Genomic DNA, 15,066 nt, shown 5'->3' on the forward strand with positions numbered 1-15,066 from the left:
TCAAACTTAAAATTGATGGTATCAATGTGAGCACTAAGTTGAGCACCCAATTGAGTAATGGAGTCCACTTCATGCTTTCCTCCTCTAGTAGCCTTGCGAGGTCTACTATATTGTGAGTTATGGACCGCCATTTCTTCAATTTTGTTCCAAGTTTGATTGTCATCAACTTCGGTGAACATTCCATTTGATCCCATGTTGAGAATGTTTCTTGAGTCTTCATAAAGTCCGTTCCAAAATTGTTGTACCAAGAACCACTCGCTAAGTCCATGATGAGGACATGAGCGACAAATTCCCTTGAATCGTTCCTAAGCTTCATACAAAGATTCCTCATCTCTTTGCTTAAAGCCCGTAATTTGAGCTCTTAGCATGTTGGTCTTTTCCTGTGGATAGAACTTTTTGTAGAAAGCTAGAGCCAACTTCTTCCAAGAATCAATTCCAAGAGTAGCCTTATCAAGGCCTTTCAACCATTGTTTCGCGGTGCCAATTAGAGAAAAAGGAAATAAGACCCATCGAATTTGGTCTTGGGTTACACCGGTTTTAGAAATCGCATCACAATAATCACAAAAAGTCTCCATATGAGAATGAGGGTCTTCACTAGGCATCCCCCCAAATTGGCTTCTTTCGACTAATTGGATAAATGCGGATTTGGCAATAAAATTTCCGGTTAGATGTTGTGGTGTGGGAGTACCATTGGGTAGGTTCTCCTCGGTGGGTACAGAATGTGATGAAAACTTAGGCATTGTGGGTTGATTTTGTGTTGGGTTATCCTCACCTTCTCTTGCAAAAGGGTTGATGAACTCAATAGTATTTGGTTGAATATCTACAACCTCACCGATACCTCTCAAAGTTCTCCTAGCAAGTCTTCTATTGGTTGTCAAAGTCCTTTCAATTTCGTGATCAAAGGGTAACAAGTTACCTTGTGATCTTCTAGACATGCAAAATATCAAACAATTCGAAAATAATTAGAACAAACCTTGAGGAGTTTTACTCCCCCAAGGCAAAGAAAGACACAACTAATAACAATTCAAGAAAATCTAAATCAAGTTAACATCGTCCCCGGCAACGGCGCCATTTTTGGTCGTGATCCCTCGTGAGGGTTTAGTTTTCAGTACTTGTCGTTAGGAGGACCTAGACCAAAACACAATTTATAACTTCACCAACAACTCTACAATTAGTAAAGAGGCAAGTAAAGGTCGGATCCCACGGGACGGGAATTAAGATGAGATTTCTATTGCAACTAGTGGTGTCTAAGGGTGTCACAATTGGGGTTTGAAGTAGAAGATCACTAAACTAAATAGCAATGAAAGTAAACAAGCAAGATGAATTAAAAGGAATGTAAACAATTGATAAAAAGCACTAGGGTGTCATGGGGTCATAGGGGATTCATGGGAATTGATCATACAAACATATTCTCAAGTTATAAGCAAGCAATTATTGTTGTGATGGATCGAGTTGGTTTATATCTTACAATCCTAGGAAAGTACAACACCTACAAGTCGACTTAATCTTCCCTACTCAACAATATGCATGGTCTAATGATACTCGAGTTGGTTTATGTCTTACAAGTCTCATTGAAAAGGTAAGTGATGGGTAAAAAATGCAAGGATTCATAGGCTCGCATTTCATCAAACATAACATGTGCATAAGTTGAGATCACAACAAGCAAGCAAATAAACTATGAAAGCATATTAATTTAAGCATGAATCATTCCCCATGTTTGTTCCCCCTAATTACCCATTAACCCTAGCTAAGGAAACTACTCGCTCATTATCATGTTGAACATGCTAGCAAGGTTGTCAATCATACCAACAAAGTAAAACATGATGAATAAATGAAAGTGATTAACAATAATTAAAAAAGGATTAAGAGAATTATACCTACTAATGATTCCTAATAATAAAGCAAAGAATAATAGAAGTATTTGATGCTTGATTGGAAGGTTGTCAATCTCCCAATAATAACCCAAATAATCTTCAATTACCCAAAATAAAGGATGAACAGGAGAGAGATTAAGGAAATAAAACTTGTATTAAAACTTAATTAAATGTTGATTACAAGATTAAAGAGAGATTTGATTGATATTAACTACACTAAAGATTGCTAAGAAGAACATGCTCTTCTAATTAGACTAATGGGGTATTTATAGTGGGGATTAGGTACATAAATTAGGGTTTACTAAAGGCTTAAATGACGATTAAGTCCTTGAGGAATCGCCGGTCTCTAGGGAGACTCCGGTCTCTTTTTCGCCGGTCTTAGAAAAAGATGTGCATCCTTCCTTGAAGCTTGTAGAAGACGAAAGTACTGTCTGGGAATCCGGGCGTTTTTGGCACGGGACGGGCGGATTTGGGAGCTTCTGGACGGGCGTCCAGAGGGGGAAGACGGGCGTGTTGTGGAGGTTTTGCCCGGGTGTCCAGCTGAGGAAGACGCTCGGATTGTGGGTGAGGGACGAGCGTCTTCAGGGCAATCCGCACGGATTGTCAAACAGTTTCATTCCTTCTTCTTTTCTTCCTTTTTCTTCATAAAATCCTTGAGGATTTCCTCGGGGATGCAAGGATCTTTTCTCATCATTGCCCATCAACTATAGTATGGTCAAAGGCCTTCTAATCTTGTCTCTCCTTGATGCTTGGTCATTGAATTCAATCAATTTAGCCTCATTTTGCCATGAAAATGCAAGGTTTGCACTCCTTTCCTACCAAGGACACAAAACCTCATAGAATATGCAAAACAAAGAACTAAAGACAATAAATGACCCAAATATGCTCTAAAAAGCATGGGAACAAGGCTAATTCGGGGACTAAATATGCTCTAATTATGGTCACATCATACGCAATAATCGAGTTTGAAGGTTTTGGGAAGAAGCTGGAATCTTTTTCTCAAGCGAGAAAACTCCAGGCAAGATAAGAGGATCATGATGCTGGGAATAAAAATTATTATACGGATGCTATGTTACAAGCGCAATATTTATGGATTGCAACCGATTGCGACATTAATCTATTAAGAACATATCGTCACTATATTGACATTGTGCCTCGTTCATGGGAGGCGGAACAAGTGCCTCCTAATAATCCACATATTGAATTCCCAATATTTATCTTAATCGCACGGAAATTACAAGATGATTATGTTGATTAATTATTATTATTATTATTATTATTATTATTATTATTATTATTATTATTATTATTATTATTATTATTATTATTATTATTATTATTATTATTATTATTATTATTATTATTATTATTATTATTATTATTATTATTATTATTATTATTATTATTATTATTATTATTATTATTATTATTATTATTATTATTATTATTATTATTATTATTATTATTATTATTATTATTATTATTATTATTATTCTAATTAATGTTGTTAAAATCGCGCTTCTTTTAATTTCTTGTTATGTATGTGTTTTTTCTTGAATATATGCGTGGTATTTTATTTTATTTTCTAATTATTTATTGCAAGTTACGTAGGTTTAAAATATTTGTTAATAAGTCAACTTTTACATAAAATTAATTACCAACGGTTTTGAAAAAAATTATAAATGTGACTATAAATGATAAAGCATCCTTTATTAACATTCATTAATCAAATCACAATATTTCATCCCCATTACACAAATTTGAAACAACATGGCAATGAATCCTAATTTTATCAACAACGAAGAATGGCTTACATAAACGATTGAAGATGATGGGAAGGTTCTCGCCGGGCTTCCCGCCGATCAAGACCCATTAATCAAAGCATTCCTTGAACATCAACAAAATTATTGGATTAAGAGGCATGAAGCAGTCCGGCTTGTCAACCAAGCCTCATCCTCATCATCATCATTATCATCATCATATTCATACGCTCGTCGGCCTATTACTCGCAACTTGGCTGCAGCCAGAGATATGTTGAGTTGTACTCTTCCAACCTTATCTCCACATGCAAGTCGTGTCCTTGCATATATTCAATCTGTTATTGCAAAATATGAAGCCAATGACCCGAAAGTTAACGGTATACCTGAGTGGCGTAATTGGTGGCAGGTTGAGAAGCGCTTTTTACGCTTAGCCGAGGTTTATCCGGCTTACTATATATCTTTTGATTTCTGATAAATGTTGTAATTATTTGGTTTAAAATTAAATGAAATGATCATTTTGAAAGTGTTGATTTATGCTTGTTTGATTTGGTTCCATTTTTTGAACTCCATAGATCAGTTAGTAATCCAGATCACGATTGCTGCTACACAATACTCATCAATAACAGTTCACCTACAACCGTTGTCAATTGGTTCAACAACAACGGTTCACCTACAACCGTTGTAAATTGGTTCATTAACAATGGTTCACCTACAACAGTTGTCAATTGGTTCATCAACAACGGTTCACCTACAACCGTGGTAAATTTGTTCATTAACAACGGTTCAATTACAACCGTTGTCAATCGTGATGTTCTAACTTCAATGTGCACCGTTTATTAATTGTTTGACCATACGACTCAATATATTAAAAAAAAATACATGTAAGATATGACCATACGAGTCAATATATTAAAAAAAAAATAATTGTTTGACCATAGGTATTTTTTAAGCCGTGGCTAATATTTCACATTATTCTTGATTTGACCAATGTCCACACTGTTCAGTTATTTTTTATTGAATCAATGTTGCATTATTGGTGGGTTTGAATCAACACTACATTATTGGTGGGTGATTCTATAATTTTAATTTAGTTCCAAAATTATGGTCGTTAACCAAGGTACAAATATTGTGAGTCCATGGGTGCAAAGGGATCGTAAGTTGTCAAAAGAAGCAGAAAATAAAAGATTAAGGGAATTTCGTCGTCAACCGAGCTATATTGAAAGCGAGAAGAAAATGGTTGCATTACGAGAAAGGTTAAAGGAACAATGTCCTTTCCATTTAATTAAGTTCCCCCTAAACATATAATTCTTGAAGGTACAGATGTGAATTCATCGGCTTTCGAAGTTGGTTCTTCTGAGGATTTGATGGTGGGGTATATATTACCCAGATGCGATTGGTATGTATCTACCATGAGTGAAGCAACAAAAGTGATACGTGCATTTCATACAGTCTTTTTGAGCCTTTATTGCACATATTTCTATGTAATTTACGTACTGTTATGCTACAAATGTCCCCCGAATAGCCTACTTTGGTTTGTTTGCCTTTTATTGCAGGAATATACCAAAGAAGACGGAATCATGCCTTTTTACTGTCCCTTAGTTTGCATTTACGGACATGGAAGATTTGGAGCGGAATTACTACTGCCTCGGGAAGCGTGAAGTGGTCTCAGAAGCTAATCAACGAAGCAAGGAGCTATTTCAGTGGTAATCCACTCGATCGAGATCTGTTGTTGGTCAAGTTTCTCGATCAAGATCTTATGGATGGTGAATAGTGTTCGATCGAGACCCTGCTGTTCTCGATCGAGTAGTGGTAATTTGAGGTTCCTCGATCGAGTATGTTGAGCACTCGATCGAGAGGTTTGGCTGAGGATTTGTTCGATCGAGAAGTTTCAAGTTGCTCGATCGAGAGGTTTTCTACCTGAACGCGGGATTTTATCTCGTGATCTTATTTATCTTATTAAGTTGTGTTTAATAAATATCTTTCCTATATAAAGGAAAGTCGTCATTAGGTTTAGGTTATCTTTTACTCATCTCTTAATTAGTCTTAAGCATTCAGTTAGCAGACATTTATTTTCTCTTGGTCGACGTTATTTCGTTCTTTGGCCGAATCTTAAAATTTGTAATCCTTCTTACTCTTTCTATTCAATTTAATTCTTGTTTTTGCATATTTTATTTCTTTTCTATAACTTCTGATTTTATTATTGTTGTTAATTAGTTTATGCAATTCCTTTTTATTCATCGCTATATCATGTCTCTTATTATTTCATTAATCATGTTAGTTTTATCATCGCCATGAGTAGCTAATTTCTCTGTTGCTAGGACTAGGGGAGCCATGGTAGTAAAGCAATAATGTTATTATTAGTTTTGTAGGTTTTGATTGTTAGAATTGATTCGTTGCAATATAATTGTAATCGCTTAGTTGAGTGTACGCTTCTAAACTAGTTAATCCGGTTAAATTTAGATCTAGATCGAAATATTGGAATGAAGAAACCTGTTATGAATAATAGACTAAACTAATGAGGGCGAAAGCTAAGTTAGTAGTATTTTAGGGCGGACAGCGGACCGGAAGGACCTTTCCTTTACCCTTCTCACATTAGACCGACTGACCTTACCCTTAGCAGAATTGTGTGATATCATAGTGAACCGATATCCTAGCATTTCTCTCTTTATTTGATCACATCTTATTTCAAACCTTGCTATTTTGACTGTTGTCTCTTTCTTTGCCTTTTAATTCAGGTATTAGTTTAGATAAAACAATTTAAACACCCTAATTTGTTTCCGTGACGGACTAGAATAACAAGTAGATATAATAGCCTCCCTGTGGAGTACGATACCCGACTTACCTCTTCTATATTAGTTAGAGTCGGTTGGTTTATTTTTGATAGGGTTGCGACAGCCGTGTCAAATTTTGGCACCGTTGCCGGGGAGGCAATTAGTCTATTTACTTGTCTTATTTTCGTTTGTCTTAGTCTCAAGGGATTTCTAATTCCCTGAGACAGTTCTTATTTATTTTCTCTTAGTTTTGTTTATGCCCAGGTCTAACAGGTCATAATTAGTACCAGTTGATCTTGAACCAGAGCCGACTTTTCGCCGTAGACAGAGAAGTTGTTGAGGAAGATTCGTCAAGAGGAAGCCTTGAGTACTTTTGAACCTATTCTAGAAAACTTTACATTTTTGGAAGATCAGTCTTTAGAGGAAGACACTTCTATTTCTGCAACACTCGCTAGATCTGTGAAGATGCCTAATATCGCGAGTCATTCTGAGCCAACAGCTAATGGCATTCCTAAAGGTTTCAAGCTTGCAACGGATGGGGAAGGGAATACCTTTCACATTCGCCCTTCTTATATAAATCTGGTGGGGAGAAACATGTTTAGGGGGTTAGCCGGTGAAGATTCGAGGAAGCATATGGAGGTCTTTACAGATTATTACTCTACTATTCCCGCTACTAAGAATAACACAAGAGAAGATTAAGGAAGTTCTTTTTCCTTTTTATCTTACTGATGAAGCCTGAGAGTAGCTAACTGATTTGGATAGGACCGCAGCAGGGGTTAATGACTGGGAAACCTTGGCTCTTGCCTTCTATAAAAGGTACTACCCTCCACAAAGAACTAATGCATTGAGAGGGAAGATTACGAATTTTAAACAAACTCTAGATGAGAACCTGTATGAAGCATAGGGTAGGTTCAATAAATTGGTTAGATCTGTCCCACATCACGGGTTTGGCCAGTGGTTTTTATGCACCCAGTTTTACAATGGGTTGTATGATGACCATCGTGCTATTTTAGATGCTGCAGCCAATGGGATATTCCAAAAGAACATTGATGACGATAAAGGCTGGAGTATTATAGAGGAAATGGCCACCCATGTTGCTGAGTATGGGAACCAAGAAGTGACACTAGAACGGTCCCTGGAGAGAGTAGTGCACTTGTGGTTCAACTGCAAGCGATGAATGCCAGATTTAATTAGTTAGAGTTGCAGGCCGCGGGGAATCAACAGACGGTTCACTTGTTGTCTAGACAAGAGACCGTCTCATGTGAGAGATGTGGCGAAAATGGTCATACTGTAGTGGAGTTCTTAGCTGAGAAGGAGCAAGTCTATGCCTTCCAACAATATAGGCAAGGAGGCGCCTATTATAACAACCAAGTTGGAGTTCATCCTAATTTGAGATAGACTAGTGAAAATGTTTTAAATCCTACACCTCCACCGCATCAGCAACAATCTTATGTACCGACTCATAAAGCTCAACAACAAGGCTTTCAAAAGCCTCCTTCTTTCCCACCGCCGCATCAAGGTGCCTCTTTTATGTGACTCTTAATTGCGCACATTTAGTCCCCTAATTGAACCTATTTTTCATACTAATATTGCATTTTATGGCCATTTTATTCGTCAATTCCTTCCTATTTTGCTTTCCTAGCGCATTTTATATGTCTTGTAGGAAAGGAGATAATGAGGCAGAATTCCCGTCTCTCGTGCATATTCGGAAGCTTGTTGACGATCATAGATGGACTAGTATGAAGAGGAGGAAGAATGATGACCAATGATGTAGAATAAAGAGTATATAGAAGGACCATAGGCTTATAAGCAAGGAGAAGAAATCCTGTCCCAGGATCCGTGCGTCCCATGCTCTGGACGAGCAACTCAGCATTGGATCCGATCATCCCAAAATTAAGCCGCGCGTCCCGAGCTTATGATCCGAGTGAGCCGACGCCGGAACGAGCGGATTCCGTTACAGGATTAACCGTGCTTCAAGCCAAGACGCAGGAATCTCCTTAGGAGTTGCTACATGATCTGCGCAATTCCCTCGGGACTTGCAAGGCTCTATTCAACACTTAAGCATTGTTATTTACTAATCTACCCTTATTTAACCTAATGATGTACCACTATATATACTCCATTTGTAATAATTAAAAGAGAGAGTCCTCTTAGCTTAGAAGAAGTTTTCTTAGATTAAATCAAGCTTTCTTATATTAGATTAGGAGTAGATTAGAATAGAATAATCTCAATCATTCCACAAAATTACACATTAATCTTTCCTTAATTATTGTTCATGTTTATTATTAGCTAATTGAAGATTATTGGGTTATTATTGGGGAATTGACAACTCTTCATCAATCAATCAAGTTTTCTTCTATTATTCTTTCCTTTCCAATTTTTCATCTTAAGTTTGGTATAATTCCTTTACTTTTTATAAACCTAATACACTCAAAAGATATTGCAAACTACGTTGTTCTTCCTATTCGCATTATTGGCAAATCTTGGAGCTAGAGAGGTCGGATTTCATCGTTCTTTGTATCATTGTGATCCTTGCGTTAAGGGTAAGTCCTACGTACCATTTTTATAGCATTTGGTTAAGGTTGTTTAAGCCCTAATTTTGGGATTGGGGGTTTTCGATGTTTATGTTGATGTGGTAGTGTTTGTATGGTTATGTGTATAGGAGGAGGGTTCATAGAGGAATGGTTTTGAGACAGCTACTAGATTGTCAGCTGTTTGTGTTGCATTCCAGGTAGGGTTTTCCTACTCAGTATTAGTTACATGATTGTGTGGTGATTGTTATTGTTATTGAGTAATTATCGTACTGGAATTGGTTGTTGGTAATTGTTGGTGTTGTGACGGTTGTTGTTTATTGTCGTTGACTGTTGATTGGTTTGTATATGTCTGTGATCTTCGGGGTGCGTTCCTGGCTGAGTGGAGTCACTTGCGAGAGTGGCTTCACGCCCTTGATTCGCCTTATGTAGAACTCGCCACAGGAGGGATGTGCACATAAATGAACATGGGTTTATTGCTCGATGGAGATGAGCGGGGCTTAGGTGGGAACGGCTGCGGTCCCCCACTGGCGGCAAGGAGTATCTGTTGCGATGGGTACTCAGGCAGGGCTACACACTTTAGTGTGTAGTCAGTTATGGGGTGATTGGAGATGGAGACTGGGATTGTGTGTGAGCTTTTTGTATGATTGTTTCAGTGTGACTTTGATTGTGTAATTAGTACTGACCCCGTTTAATGTTTTAAAAACTGTGGTGATCCATTCGGGGGTGGTGAGCAGTTATTGAGCAGGTATGATATGACGCGTATGGGATAGCTGGGATGAGTCATCACGAGGCAGTTAGAAGTCTTCCGCTGTGTCAGACGATGTTTTACTGATTTTGACGATTTTATCGAGAGACCGTCGAGAACCTTGTATTTCAGTTTAACAGTTTTGGTTTTGATCATGTAATCACTTTAAACTATATTATTATTTAAATTATGTTTCTTCATTATCATTTGATTATCATTGCCTCGGGTAACCGAGATGGTGACGTTCTTATACCTTAAGTGGTCTTGGTAAGGCACTTGGAGTATGGGGGTGTCACACTTGTAAGACATAAACCTACTCAGGCCTTATTAGACCACGCATAGAGTTGAATAGGGAGAACCCAAGTCGACTTGTATGTGTTGTAAAGTCTTAACCGACTCGGCTCCGAGACGTAAGTTTCCCTAGGATTTGGTTTATCATGCATGTAGTTTAATAGGAAGAATTAATCGAATTTTAGGTGTTGTAAAGTCACAAATGACTCGGCTCCGGGACCCAAATCTTCTTATGAATTATAGGACATGAACTAACTTAATTCCAACAATAATAAATTGCTTGCATCTACATAACTCATTTATGCTATCTTACCATGATTCCCTTATGATCCCATGAAATCCTAGTATCCTTTTTTATTTGTTTACATCTTTATTTGCTTTATTGCTTTCATTAGTTTAGAACACACCTACAAACCCAAATCAATTATGACAACCCTTAGCACAACTACAATTAGATTGAACAATTTGAGTACCCCCGTCCCGTGGATCGACCCCGACTTGCTTGCTATGCTAGTAGTTGGGTATAAATGTGTTTGATGGCGGACAACGACCCGCTCCATCACTCTTGTAGTGGCATAAGTGAAATAACTGAGTTGAAGTCGATGTTGCAATCATTGTCCATCCAATTGTAGAAAAGTGACCAAGCAAAAGATGCTTCCATTAAGTCACTTGAATCACAGATGGCTCGACTGGCTAGTAATCAAGCTTCTCGACAACGGGTTATTTACCGTCCCTCCTGATAAGAAACCTCACGAGACTGTAAATCTGATAAATTTGAGGACTGGTCTTTCTTATGAGGGACCAAAAATGCCGACTGAAAATGCTGGATTTACAGACCCGGAAGTTAAAGTTGCTGTACAGGAACATTCGTCTTTTGACGAAAAAGTGCTAACTTCACCAGATGTCCTCGATCGATTGATTTCTGGTGGTCGATCGAGGAATTCTGCTGAAAAGGTTCTCGATCGAGAGAATGAAAGTGCTCGATCGAGTACTATTGAAAACACTATCCTCGATCGAGTAGATCAAAGTGCTCGATCGCGCACTATTGTTGAGAAAAATTCTCGATCGAGAGGATCTATTGCTCGATCGAGTAAGTCTGATGCTGAATGTGAAAATTCTTTGGCAAAGAAAAATGAAGGTGTAGCTATTCCAATTACGGTCCCTTTTCCTAGACGATTGCAGAGCAAGAAGATTGAGCAACAATTCGGTAAGTTCGCCGAAATTTTGAAAAGTCTTCATGTTAATATACCAATCGCTAAGTTACGAACCCAGGCACCCTCGTATATGGAATTTATGAAAGATATTTTAGTGCGTATGAGGCATATTAGTGGCCATGAGACGGTGGCTTTGACTGAAGCGGGCACTATCCCTATTCAAAATAAGACCCCACCTATGTTGTCAAACTCGGGTAGTTTCTCTATACCATGTCATATTGGGACCCATTTCATTGATAATGCATTATGCGACTTGGGAGCTAGCGTGAGTGTTTTACCATTATCTCTTGCTAATTGGCTTGGTTTAACAAAATATCATTATACTAATATGACCGTACAGATGGCCGACCGTACTTTATCACGGCCCTTAGTGTATTAGAGGACATACTTGTTAAGATAGGGAGGTTCTTTATTCCCGTGGATTTCGTAGTCTTAGATATCCCCGAAGACTCATATACTCCTATTATTTTAGGACGACCATTTCTATATACCACTCGCACAGTAATAGATATCCGGGGGCAGACTTTGACTTTTCAGGTAGGTGATGAGGAATTAACCTTTTACCAGTCTAGTGTTCGTAGGGCCCATATGTTGGTCAAGTCTTGCAATGCAATTCCCTCTATAGACCCTGACACAGAACCTCCAATTGATAATACTGAGTCATGTGCTGAAATATTAACACCTCCGCCCCAGATTGGGAGCAATATGGAGGACAATTCTGTCATTTTTGTTGTTACAGGTCTAGGCAGCTTGGACATTTGAGATCCCGGTGCTAAGAGTACAGTGGAATTTGAGCTCAATGACAAAGATAATGCCAAAGACAAAGGCTATGAAATGAAAAAGCAGGACAAATTAAAGACGAGAGTAAAGGCATATGTGGATGCGGACTACTCCCCTTTGATTAATTTAAGTTAATGGAAGCCTAAAGGGACGGTCCGCGATGCTGAAGGGACCTCCTCCAGTCAGAAGCCCTCTTTCATGTTGTTCAAGTGTTTTGGAAGAGGAGCCGTTGTGTTATTCGGCTTGTAAAAACAATTTATAATTTGAATTTGTTAGATGATGCGTGTCCTAAATATGTTGTTTTACCCACTATTTTACACGCATTTCAGAGCTCATTTATGTAGTTTATACTACTATTTGCCCCATTTTGTCTACTTTCGTATTTTTATGTAATATTGCAGATTTATGCGGAAATGAGTAGAAATCGAGCCAAATCCGTCCCTAAGTACTTAGCATTGCATTTGACATGGAGTAGTGACTCGAGAAATGAGCTTGGTGCGCGTTTCTAGGCCTAAAGATAGCAAAAGCAAGGGTGCGTACGAGTTTAACAAGTAAAGAAGCATTTCACGATATTGCAGCCCCATTAAGATGGCTATATCTCGAGTTCTAGAACATATAATCGAGTGATTCCAATTGGAGGTGAAAGCTTATCCTCTTAGCTTTCCAACGCCGCGTAGAACGCCTGATTTGACCAAGTAACGAAGAAATGGCAGCTGTTTTAACATCGGTGCGCGCTGCAGGAATCGTCAGAATGCAATTCTGTACAGCACTTTTGGTCGATCGACTGACCTCAGTGGTCGATCGATCACCACGCGAGCTGATACGCAAATTTAAAATACGAGGAAGCCCATATTGTAATTAGGTTTTGGTTTAGGTTTTGTTATTTTTCTATATAACATAACTCTTCCTGTTTCTTTAGGATCCATCTATTCATTAGCTTAGTTTTCATCTAGTTTTGAGATGACTTTACTTTAGGTTTCCATTCACATTCAATCTATATTATCAATAAAGTTTTCATTGCCTTCGGATCTATTCTTCGCTCGTTCCAATTTCGGTAACCCTTGTTCTTATTCTTCAGTTTGTTTACTGTTTTATTAGTTTAGAAATTGTTAGCGTAGATATCCCGAAACCATTATTTACGTTTTATGCAGTTTAATTATTTTAGTACTTCAATTATGAATTCTTTTGCTTTTATTACGAATTTCATTGTTGTTATTATTGTTGTTATGTCTAGCTAAATCAACCCCGCTAAGATGTAGGGGATCTATGGCGTAGATGGCATTAGAATAGGTGACCTCGCATTAGGGCTTGGTCGATCGATCGCTTAACCAACGATCGATCGAGTAAGCCATGGTCGATCGATCGGGATAGCTGGTCGATCGACTGACTTCGCGTCTGGTTTTGCTTTGTTTGTTTCGTTAAGTGATTTATCTTTCAATGAGACCGAGAGGAGACTTGATAGATGCTTAAACTTGACCATCCCGTAGATCGAGAGATAGGTATGGACAATAATTAACGAATATAAACGACTAAAATGCTAAGATCGAGAGATAACGTGATTTAGTTTGCATTAGGAATCATTAATCAAGAACGAGAGTTAGTATTAATGAGACTTAGGGATTAGTAGCATAGGCCGAGAGGTAGCTACTATTTAACATGGACCGAGAGGACTTATTTTCCCCATCCTTCGCGACCGTATTTCGAGACTTACCTAGACTTATGTGCCATCGCAGCTATAGTGAACCTACCGTCTTAGCATTTCTTTTATCATTGTTTACCGTCCTTATTTACTTTTACTTGTTTATTTAGTTTATGTTATTAGATTTAGTTATAATTTACATCAAAACTCCCCTCGTTGTTACCGTTAGATTAAAATTAGAAACAACTATTATCTCCCTACCTCCCTGCGGATCGACCCTTACTACCGCTTGCTAGTTGTAGTTTGGAAAATTATAAATATTATTTTTGGTACTCACTTCGACAGGTATCAAATTATAAATATTATTATTAAATTCGCATCGCCAACCGCCTTGTTTTACTTTTCCCTCGATAGGAGGACCCCATTGACCCTGAGCTGCGTTTTATGGACCTCCCTTACGCGAGGGGCGTCCATTGGGTCGATAGACAGATGCGGTGGAAGATTGACTCTTTCATCTGTGACCGCATTCCTGTCACGGGCTACCCTCCTGTCCTGCCCCTCACCACCGTTGAGGGGGCTGCTAGGCCGCCCTTGCCTAGTTACAGGCTTCCTCTGGTGGCGGCCACACCTTCTGCTAGTACTTCGAGGAGGGCTCATGCCTCCTCTTCACAGGCACCCCCTACCTCCACTGCTCCCACTGCTGGCACCTCCACTTTTCGACCACCTACTCCCTTAGTTGTCCCTCCGGTCATGGACCAGAGGGCAATGTCACGTGTCTTGGGTGATTTGTGCAGGAGCTTCAACGAGCACAGATTGGACACGGCCATCGCCCTATTCCCGGTCTACGACGAGCTAGCTCGGGGGGGGATGCTTCCCAAGGGTGACTGGGCTCACCCTTCTTACTTTGTTCCCCCTGAGGGTGGCTACCCTCGGTCGCTAGAGACCCCTCCTACCACCACCACTACTGCTCCCTCCACTTACAGAGAGCCACTCCCTCCGTTTCCGGAGAGCTACACCCGCCGCCGAGGAGGAGGAGAGTGAGTCGGGTCCGACGAGGACAGCGACCCCTCCTACGAGGGTGGAGATTAGATGCTGGTAACCTCCCCGTTTTTGGCTGGTTTGGGGAGGTCGTATTTTGTGAGTTGTTTTCCTTTCTCTTTTCGATTCCTTTTACTTTCTCATGCTTTTATTCTCCCATTTTTCTGCTGGTGATTTGCTGTTGAGCACAATGGGGACATTGTGCGTTTTGGTTTGGGGAGGGTATTTGCATATGCCTTTTGTTTTGCATCTGCATTTGTTTTTTATTGCATTTCAGTCACATGTTTAGTGCATTTCTGTTTGCATTTGTTTTTATTTTCATTATGCAAAAAAAAAAAAAAAAAAAAAAAAAAAAAAAAAAAAAAAAAAACAAAAACAAAGAAAAAATTGAAAAAATGCATAAAAAACCAAAAATATCAC

General features: G+C 38.8%; 1 non-coding gene across 1 annotated transcript; it reads left to right on the forward strand.

Annotated features, from left to right (window-relative positions):
• Window positions 1–261: 261 nt before the first annotated feature.
• On the forward strand, window positions 262–368 carry LOC141616677 (small nucleolar RNA R71). The gene has a single exon (XR_012531010.1). It is a non-coding gene; the product is annotated as a small nucleolar RNA R71 (small nucleolar RNA).
• The last annotated feature ends 14,698 nt before the right edge of the window (window positions 369–15,066 follow it).

The sequence above is a fragment of the Silene latifolia genome, chromosome 11 (genome assembly GCF_048544455.1).
Source record: "Silene latifolia isolate original U9 population chromosome 11, ASM4854445v1, whole genome shotgun sequence".
In the NCBI taxonomy this organism is placed as follows: domain Eukaryota; kingdom Viridiplantae; phylum Streptophyta; class Magnoliopsida; order Caryophyllales; family Caryophyllaceae; genus Silene; species Silene latifolia.